This window comes from Pan paniscus, chromosome 3 (assembly GCF_029289425.2).
Source record: "Pan paniscus chromosome 3, NHGRI_mPanPan1-v2.0_pri, whole genome shotgun sequence".
Classification (NCBI taxonomy): domain Eukaryota; kingdom Metazoa; phylum Chordata; class Mammalia; order Primates; family Hominidae; genus Pan; species Pan paniscus.
Genome location: NC_073252.2, coordinates 66,978,305 through 66,989,437, shown reverse-complemented (window position 1 = coordinate 66,989,437; position 11,133 = coordinate 66,978,305). Strand labels below are relative to the sequence as shown.

General features: G+C 33.9%; 1 pseudogene; it reads left to right on the top strand.

Annotated features, from left to right (window-relative positions):
• The first annotated feature begins 6,829 nt into the window (after positions 1 to 6,829).
• LOC100986513 (exocyst complex component 5-like) lies at positions 6,830 to 9,640 on the top strand (annotated as a pseudogene).
• Positions 9,641 to 11,133: the final 1,493 nt, after the last annotated feature.

Here is an 11,133-nt window from a genome sequence, read left to right as displayed (position 1 = left end):
ACTGCGCCCAGTAGGTAGTGGTGAATTTAACACATGAAATAAAACTGAACAGAGAAGAGTTCCTGTCAAGGGCAAAACTATGTTAGATATCTTACATACTTATTATGGTTGACACAGGCAAATCATCTATGAATTTAAGCTTTGGTTTAAAATCTGATGTCAGAGAAAAATTCTAGGCCATATTAGAAAGTCTGTATTTATTCAGCACTCCTTCTCATTCTGTTAAAAACTCCGTGGACTAATATTAACCTTGAAAAATTCTAAAGTTGGCTATTACATGCTTTTCTGACGACTCATATATTCAACACCAAAGTAGGAAACATAAAACAGATTATATATGATATATATATGTTATAATATATAATTGTAAAAATTTTACATGTGTACCTGTGTGTAATATCTATAACTGCTAAAAAGTTATATTCATTTAATGTTAGATATTAACCTTGGCATGAAGATGTTTTATCATTTTAATTTTCTGTATAAATAGAGCACTCTCCATTCATTAACAAAAAATGGCTGTGTGTACTGAACTAAAACTTGGATTTTCCTATTCATGAAAATTTGATACTTTGAAATTAGCTTAAAAATAACTTATTAAAAATAAACTTTAGAGCATAAAAATTTTAATTATAAAACCAGAGGAATTTTATTATTTAAAAATAAATGCACTGAAAATTATATTTTTCTTTTTATTTCTTAGTTTTAGAATCCCAAGACAAAATTTATTTCTTCTATCCTTTACCCAATGCTTCCCTTACTATAGACTCCCAGGTTAAAATAGAATTTCTATAAGCAATTTATTTTACCATAGTAAAATAAAATTATCTTCGCTTAGTTTAAAAGGAAAATGGAACAAACCTCTAGGTTTAAGTTTCTTAGGTTATTTAATTTTAGGTAAACATCCAATTTTTATTGGCATCAGGGATAATTAATTATTGTGATGGTTAGTACTGAGTGTCAACTTGATTGGATTGAAGGATGCAACATATTGATCCTGGGTGTGTCTGTCAGGGTGTTGCCAAAGAAGATTAACATTTGGGTCAGTGGGCTGGGAAAGACAGGCCCACCCTTAATCTGGGTGGGCACCATCTAATAAGCTGCCAGCAAATACAAAGCAGGCAGAAAAACGTGAAAAGACAAAACTGGCGTAGCCTCCCAGCCTACATCTTTCTCCCTTGCTGGATGCTTCTTGCCTTCAAACATAGGACTCCAAGTTCTTCAGCTTTGAGACTCAGACTGGCTTCTCTGTTCCTCAGCTTGCAGATGGTCTGTTGTGGGACCTTGTGATCCTGTGAGTTAATACTCCTAATAAACTCCCATATATACAGGATATATATATATATATATATATAAAATAGGATATATATAATCTATCTATATATATAATAGGATATATATATCCTATTAGTTCTATCTTTCTTGAGAACCCTAATACAATTATGAATTTTAAAAATGTAATAAATTTGTTCTCTAGAATCAGCCAATTTATAAATGATATGAACAATTGAATTATTTTAAAATTTTTGAAAAATAACCCCAACAATAATGATATTACTTTTTTTTTTTTGAGACAGAGTCTCACTCTGTCGCCAGGGCTGGAGTGCAGTGGTGCAATCTCAGCTCCCTGCAACCTCTGCCTCCCGGGTTCAAGTGATTCTCCTGCCTCAGCCTCCCAAGTAGCTGGGATCACAGGTGCCCACCATTATGCCCATCTATTTTTTTGTATTTTTAGTAGAGACAGGGTTTCACCATGTTGGTCAGGCTGGTCTCGAACTTCTGACCATGTGATTCACCTGCCTCAGCCTCCCAAAGTGCTGGGATTACAGGCGTGAACCACTGTGCCCGGCCAATTTTATTACTTATTATGTAATTATTAACTACCATACACTCTTTTAAGTTAATATGTACTAACTTATTTAATTCTCTCTACAACACTATGACCTAGTTTAATACAATTATTACCATTTTAAAAGTGATGAAATTGACACTGAAATAGTATCTTGCCCAATTGAATGCAACTATTGTGGGGAGAAATCAGTATTCAAATGGAAGCAGTCCAATTCCAGAGTTGATTATGGCTTCTTTGAAGGTCAACAAGGAGAAGTTTCAATACAGATAAACGCAAAAGAACTTCTTAAAGGTATCACCTCTTACTTTTGCACACTTTCTACAATGACCTATTATTGTATAATATTTGTCAAAGGGAATTTTATCTTTTTTCACAAGGAACATAAATGAAGAATTTCAAATTTTATTTCAATAAAGTCAGTTCATTCTGAATTGTTTTTGAAGTGGATGGGTAATAATTCATAAATTATAAATAATGTTTTAGTTCTTTTGATCTTTTTCATCTAAGAATTCTTGCCTTAAACTTTTCCATTACAGACTCAAGTCTTGAGTCTTCAGATCATCTATAGCCCACTGAATAAAAGTTTGTATGACTGACACTTAGAATTGAACTAAATACTGCTAGGTAAAGCAAAAATAAATAAATAAATAAAGTTTAAGATAAGTTTGGAATTGAAATTTGAAGTTTTATTTGGAAGAAAGCGGAAAATAGGAAAGGATAGCATAATGAGGAACAAACCAGAAATAAGAAATAAGAAGGATAACGAAGAAATATGTATTTTAAACACTTATCTCAGCTAAGGATTAGATGACACAGCATAAAGAAAGCAGGATATTTTCTGTCCATAACCATGGAAATGTGGGCATTTTATTTGAAAGTTATAGTCAAGCAAATAACAACTAAGAAAAATCTCTCTGATTAATTGGCATAGATAGATAGATAGATAGATAGCCAGGCAGATAGATCCACGTGCTTGGAAAGCATATGATTTCAATAAAAACGATATACAAAATAGTATTTTGATAGATCTTGTTAACATTTATTTTAGAAATCACAAACAACCTTCTGGAAAACTGTACTTAAAACGCCATTTCTATCAAGAACTCAACTGACTTCCAATAAGTTCTAAATATTATTGCTTTGGGCACATGCAAATTACTTTTTACAGGTAGGCAAAGCTATATCTCCTGATAATTCCTTCTTCTTCAAAATTCTCCTAATTCCACTAAAAATAACATATCATTTATTATAGCTAATATATTATTATGATTATAATGCTCTTCTCTCATTTGTGTACCTTAATTCTATTTTAAATAATAGAATCAAATTCACTTACAAATAATGCCACATATATGATCTACTGACAAACTCTTATTCCTTTAAATCAGGTGAAAGAATCTTGCTATAGGTTGTCATCTAGCAAATGACTTTCTTGGCTCCTTGTCTTTACCCTCACTGGATTCCCCAGAAGATTATATAATGCAATCAATTTGGAGTATAATGAGAATATTCAATTTGGCATTAAAATATCCAGTTCAAAACAAAAAAAGAAATCCAGTGCAACCTAAATCTAAACTTTGGTTGCACATTGAATAAAAAGGTGTTTCCCTTTACTTCTGGCTCAGGATTAGTATTTTATAAGGGGAATTAGGGTGAGAAAGTATCTATTTCTTGTATCTCCTGAATGAAGATTGCAATGTTATTATTCTCTGTGTTCACATTTTTGTTCTCTGTGTGACAGATAACCAAATGTTGGATATTTATCATACAGTGCAACACTTAAAAAGCCTTGGGAAAAATATTGTCATTAAAAAAATCAAAATAATCCTTCTACTTCAGTGGAAACACATGAGATGGAAGGTCTTTCCACATATAAAAATTACTGGTCCAACTTGATACAATATCAATGTGAATTAAAGCAGTATATCCTGGACAGCATGGTTCTGGGTTATAGTTACTTGGGGCTCCAACTCTTCTTGGTGGACAGAACTTATGAGCTACATGGAGAAGTATGAGACCATGGTGTAGGTCAAAGAACTTAGAATAACTATATCTGACCAAGACAGCAGATACAGGCAGGACATGAGTGGTCTCAATGAAGGCAAGAAAAGGCAGTAACTGGTAAGGCATTATGAAATTGAGAGGGTGCAGCTTTAAAGACGAAGAGACAGTGGTGATAGAGTATTCTTATGTTCTACAAGCTGGGAACACTGTAAGAATGTTCCTGTTCTTAAACAGAAATTTAAGAGTAGACATTGTAGATAATAGGACATCCTGTGTTACACAGCGTTTCCTAAAATGTGCTTTAAACTTTAGGAACCTGCAAATTTTCCAGGCCTGAGAAAAATCAGGTTTTAGGAATAATTTTTGTAGTTACCTCTCCCATAGAGTTAGGAAATTGGCTAGCCTTTACAAATACTTGCCTCTCTGACTTAAATTTTTGTTTGATTTTTATTCTTTCTATTACTGGCATATGCTTTCCTTCAGTATATTTACTACATTAATTCATTTATAAAGCCAGGTGCTCGTCTTGTCTATGACTTATTCTGTCTTTTTAATAAAGAAGAAACTAATTGGTGGCCCATGGAATTTATCTGGCCACAGATACACATTTTGTTATTGTTGTTTTTCATTTGTTTGTCTGTTTTGAACCTCGTAATTATTTTCCTTTAAATTTAAATGCCTTCAGTGACCAACTGTATTCTTTTCTAATTCGCAGTTTCTGTGACTCCCTCTTGTCTTATGCTTGAATCAATTAATTCATAGTACCTGTTTGTTTCTTGTGTACACGTGACTGTTTAGCCCTTTATTAAGTTGAATTTCTCTATGAATTGCACCATTCCCAGTTCATCCTCTATTTCCCCTTTCTGCAGTAACCAGGACTAAGAGTTTCACTTTCTCAGCCTGTTGGAGCTGGGGGCAGATAGAGAACAGATAAGGCAATATCCTAATTAGCTGCTGCCAAATGAGCTCAGAAGGAAAGGCTATTGTAGGCGAGCTTCCCCTTTAGGGTTTCTTTTGGCTGGGCTTGAGAATTAAATTGACATAAGACAGACCAACAGGAGAAATGCATACACACTTATGTAATACAAGTTTTATGTGGCATGGAAGCCTTCATAAAGAAGTGAAGACCAAAGAAGAAGTTAAGGGTACTGTTTACTGAATTGGACACAGAGTAGTATGCTGTGAAGAGGCAACTAAATTATGTGAGAGACTGAAAAGATGAGTTATTCTAACAAGGTCTGTGCAGTGTTGTCTCAGCCCTGAGCCTTGACTTCTTGTCCTTGAAGATAAGGATGTTGCCTTCTTTCTCGTATAGGGAGAGTGGCTTTCACGCAGGAATTTCACCTTCTGCTTTTAGAAAACAGAAAAGAGGTCAGCATGATCTTTTTGTGCTTGCCATTTTTCAAGTGCCTTTATTTCATAACAGTCAATGTGCCAGGGTGGTATATTTTTAACTCTTTCACTATCTTATCCCAGTTTTCTGCCAAGCTTTAATCAGAATTTATTCCAAAATGGTTTCTCTTCCTTAGATCTCAAATGTTGATATACTTTGATATTAATCATGAGTTTTGAGTTATCTGTAATTTCACCTCTCACCCTACTCTATTATTTCATTTCACTTTATTTAAGCTATATTTTAAACTGTATTTTATTGTATTCTATTGTTTGCTCAGTCAGAAAATATTCTCGTGTTTAAAAAAATTTATTATTAATAATTTTATTACTTTAAATGACACTAATATTGATAAATAGTATTTTTAATATGAAATAACAATGGATTTTATTCAATATTATTAATATTAATCATTAATATTAACAATCTATTATTAAAACTATTAATAATTTTAAAATATTAACAATTTTCTAAAAATTCAATAATGGCTCTTTTGTACATAAAAAGCCACGCAGTATATTCTTCTGTAGCATGTCTCATTCCCACTTGTATCAGCACTTCTATTGGTGAAGTGCTATGCCATTTCTACTTTTATAAACATCTATAGTGTTGCTCTGCAACCTTACCAGTCACAAAAGTCTGAAGGTTATTATTTTTTTTCCACCAATGAAAATAAACCTTCTACTTAATGTCATTTTTAAAACTTTACAACTGAAAAATTGGAATAGACCTAAAGGTGTAATAAATTATCAAATTGCTGAGAACATAAGTGCCATCTCTAAAATTTTGCCCTGTGTGCTATTATTGAAGTACTAATACACTAGGTACAGGGAGTTCTGAAATATTTTTTATTTCACTTCTAACCAAGATACATCCAAGGATGGATAAGGATAAACAAAATAGTACTAGAGGGCAATCTTGCAAGATTCCTATGAGTGTTTGAGGCTTTCCTTTAAGATGAAAATAGAGTCTAAATAATTTAACTCTACAGAACAAGGAAATCAAAGTCAGAATCTTTTGATCAATGCCCAAAACATGAACTAAAATTCCAGTGGGCTTTAAACAATGGGTAATGAAAAGTTGACAGTCTTTACTCTGTCCACATTATAAGAATGACAATGACTCTCTAAATTATGAATCGATTATTAATTTATATAATTTAATATTTTTGAACTGATGACTTATGAATAAATTATATAACCAAGCTGCTTACTTTCTCTCCAGAAAATATATATACTTTTTTTCTTTCTACTCTTAAACCCTATTACCTTTATCTTCTGTCTAGTTCTCCCAGTTACCGAGAAAATCATATCAGGAAACTGTAATACAGACTATTCCTGCTCAAATCAGTTTTCTACACATCATCTTCTCAGACACTGATATGTCTGTAATTAATTATGATTTTATTCTTGTTAAATCTTCTTAATATTTTCTTTGTGTTATTCTAGTATAAAGTGAAACACCTTTAAAACACCTCTTAAAAAGAACCTAGGAGCTGCGCGGGCGGCACCGGGAGGCAGCTGACAGGCGTTTGCGGCTTCGCTTCATGTCCGCTCTCCCGCCCCGCCTGGGACACCTGTGCGCCGCGCCTCTGAGGCGCAGCATGTGACGCGGAGACGGCATCCAGTGCGGGGCGAGCCTCTCAGCCGGCCGGGATGGCTACGATGGCCGAGCTCTTCGAGGAGGCTTTTGTGGCAGATGAATATATTGAACGTCTTGTATGGAGAACCCCAGGAGGAGGCTCTAGAGGTGGACCTGAAGCTTTTGATCCTAAAAGATTATTGGAAGAATTTGTAAATCATATTCAGGAACTCCAGATAATGGATGAAAGGATTCAAAGGAGAGAAACTAGAGCAACAATGTCAGAAAGAAGCCAAGGAATTTGCCAAGAAGGTACAAGAGCTGCAGAAAAGCAATCAGGTTTTCTTCCAACATTTCCAAGAACTAGATGAGCACATTAGCTATGTAGCAACTAAAGTCTCTCACCTTGGAGACCAGTTAGAGGGGGTAAACACACCCAGACAACGGGCAGTGCAGGCTCAGAAACTGATGAAATACTTTAATGAGTTTCTGGATGGAGAATTGAAATCTGATGTTTTTACAAATTCTGAAAAGATAAAGGAAGCAGCAGACATCATTCAGAAGTTGCACCTAATTGCCCAAGAGTTACCTTTTGATAGATTTTCAGAAGTTAAGTCGAAAATTGCAAGTAAATACCATGATTAGAATGCCAGCTGATTCAGGAGTTTACCACTGCTCAAAGAAGAGGTGAAATCTCCAGAATGAGAGAAGTAGCAGCAGTTTTACTTCATTTTAAGGGTTATTCCCTTTGTGTTGATGTTTATACAAAGCAGTGCAAGGTGGGTGCTTATTTGAGAAATGATATATTTGAAGATGCTGCAATACTCTGTCAACGAGTGAACAAACGAGTTGGAGATATCTTCAGTAACCCAGAAATAGTCCCGGCTAAACTTATTCAAAATGTTATCAGACTTTCTTGTCTAAGCTTATCAAATCCATATTCATTTCCTATTTGGAGAACTATGTTGAGGTGGAGACTAGATATTTGAAAAGCAGAAGTGCTATGATCCTACAGCGCTATTATGATTCGAAAAACCATCAGAAGAGATCCATTGGCACAGGAGGTATTCAAGATTTGAAGGAGAGAATTAGACAACACACCAACTTACCACTTGGGCCAAGTATGGATACTTATGGGGAAACTTTTCTATCCCAAGAAGTGGTGGTTAATCTTTTACAAGAAACCCGACAAGCCTTTGAAAGATGTCATAGGCTCTCTGATCCTTCTGACTTGCCAGGGAATGCCTTCAGAATTTTTACCTTCTCGTGGAATTTTTATGTATTGAGCATATTGATTATGCTTTGGAAACAGGACTTGCTGGAATTCCCTCTTCAGATTCTAGGAATGCAAATCTTTATTTTTTGGATGTTGTGCAACAGGCCAATACTATTTTTCATCTTTTTGACAAACAGTTTAATGATCACCTTATGCCACTAATAAGCTCTTCTCCTAAGTTATCTGAATGCCTTCAGAAGAAAAAAGGAATAATTGAACAAATGGAGATGAAATTGGATACTGGCATTGATAGGACATTAAATTGTATGATTGGACAGATGAAGCATATTTTGGCTGCAGAACAAAAGAAAACAGATTTTAAGCCAGAAGATGAAAACAATGTTTTGATTCAATATACTAATGCCTGTGTAAAAGTCTGTGCTTATGTAAGAAAACAAGTGGAGAAGATTAAAAATTCCATGGATGGGAAGAATGTGGATACAGTTTTGATGGAACTTGGAGTACGTTTTCATCGACTTATCTATGAGCATCTTCAACAATATTCCTACAGTTATATGGGTGGCATGTTGGCAATTTGCGATGTAGCTGAATATAGGAAGTGTGCCAAAGACTTCAAGATTCCAATGGTATTACATCTTTTTGATACTCTGCATGCTCTTTGCAATCTTCTGGTAGTTGCCCCAGATGATTTAAAGCAAGTCTGTTCAGGAGAACAACTTGCTAATTTGGACAAGAATATACTTCACTCCTTCGTACAACTTTGTGCTGATTATAGATCTGCCCGCCTTGCTCGACACTTCAACTGAGATTGAATTTACAAAGGAATTCAATGTCAATTCCTTTACAGAGAAATGTCTTGTACTTCAGCAGCCCTCGGTTGATAGAAAGCACAGGAGATAACTTATGACACAGCCAACATTTTGTGACACAATGACTGGAACAAAACAGCAGCCATCCTTACCTTTGAGGTTTTATTTAAAGTTTGGATACCACTAGCTATATTTTGCTGTTTTCCCCTTACGTTGAATTTTAATTCCATTCTTAAATGTAGAAATTTCAGATTCTCTAAAACTACATGTCACTGTTTTCATCCTAGAAAATGTTTCTGTCATAAAGCAAAGGAAATGTTACAGTGTTTTCGGTTCTTGTACTTTTAACATATTCCATTTAGAAATTTTGCCATTCTGTTTTCCATTAATAGTAGGCAAAATACAGGAAAACTACATTTATTATTCCTCAGTTTTTGATGACCTTTTCAGCATCAATTGTTAATCAGATTATTTTAGGTTTTCGTAAATAATTTTGTTTGCCCCTTTCAAAAGGTTAGCAATTAAGCATACTTTCTGTAATTGGTTGATTGGATTTTTTCTGAGGTACAACATTAATACTAGTCCAAAAAATGTCATAAACTGAACTAAAATGATGAAATATTTTATGTAGACATTAGGAGTGGATCAGAATACTTCTGCTTTCTGGGTAAAACTTAAAAGTTTACTATTTCATATTTGGTAAATAGGTTTTAAGCCAATTGTAGTAAGAAATTAATAAAACTACCTTATTTTATATTTCACTTAAGATAAGGTAGAGTACCTTAACTAAAGGACCATATTTATTCATTATTTTAATATTATAAGGGAAGTTAAAAAAAGTAAGGTATAGTCTAAATGGTGCATATAAGAAATATTGACAGTGTTTAGCAACAATGCAGCCCTTTAAGATTTCTGTCGTAATGCTAAACTTGAATAAGATGGAATGGCTGAACATGTGGTTAGTCTTATTTTAAGAGGAATTGAGATTTGAGAGATTTGGAAATGAGCTTTGCAAAGATTTTCATGTCTATAGGTCTGTCGTCCTTTTTCAAAGCATTTCTGAAGTTATTCCTACTTGTACATAGTTAATGGAATTGGCTTAATTTGATGACATAATAAATAACTTATAAAATTTTAAACATCAAGTGAAAATTTAGAAAGGCCATTACTATTCTATAAACCTTATAAACTTGCTCTGGGAGAATGCATTCTAAATTATATGTAGTGTTTCAGCTCCCATTGTGTTGTTCATAGTCTTCTAGGAACAGATAAACTTAAGTATTCAGTTCACTCTTGGCATTTTTTCTTTAATATAGGCTTTTTAGCCTATTTTTGGAAAACTGCTTTTCTTCTGAGAACCTTATTCTGAATGTCATCAACTTTACCAAACCTTCTAAGTCCAGAGCTAACTTAGTACTGTTTAAGTTACTATTGACTGAATTTGCTTCATTTTCTGTTTAGTCCAGTGTTACCAAGGTAAGCAAGGGAATGAAGTACACCAACTTCTTTCAAAGAATTTTAGGACATTAGGGCAGCTTTAGAAGGCTGTCTTGTTTTCCAGCCAAGGGAGAGCCAGAACAGGTTTTGGATACTAGAGAAAGTCATATGCTTGTACTATTGCCATTTTAGAAAGCTCTGATGTGAATTGAAATTTTACCTCTGTTACTTAAAGCCAACGATTTTAAGGCAGTAGTTTAACTGGCCATTTAAGCTCTTTGTACAGTGTCAATTTGTAAAAAAGAAAAAACAAAAAAAAATCTCAAATAAAACATGAGATAACATTTTAAGACTTCCAAAAAAAAAAAAAAGAACCTAGCTATATTAAAATAACAAAATCTCAACACACAGCCCATAAGACTCAACGAATTTCACATGAAGTGAATCCTTCCATGATAACAGGGTGTTCCTCCCTCCTCTTGAAACTCCCGGGATTTGTTACAGTGGCTTTATTGTCTATTATATCAATGTAATTGCCATATTGTAGCATCTCAGGTTTATTTCCGTGGAATATTTGTCAGTAAGGGCTGCCTTCATTTTCTGTTTTTCTCCACTATTCAAAATTCAACACTAAACTTAGAACAGAATAGGTATTTTCTTTTGCCGATAATAGATGATATATACAAAAGTATATTGCAATCCCTGTTCTTTTATATTTTTATATTGTTATTTTTTCTGATTTGAATCCCATCTATAGAGAATGAATTCCAGTGGGACAGTACAAATTTATGACAGACACAAAAGCAAAAAAGTTAGGGGC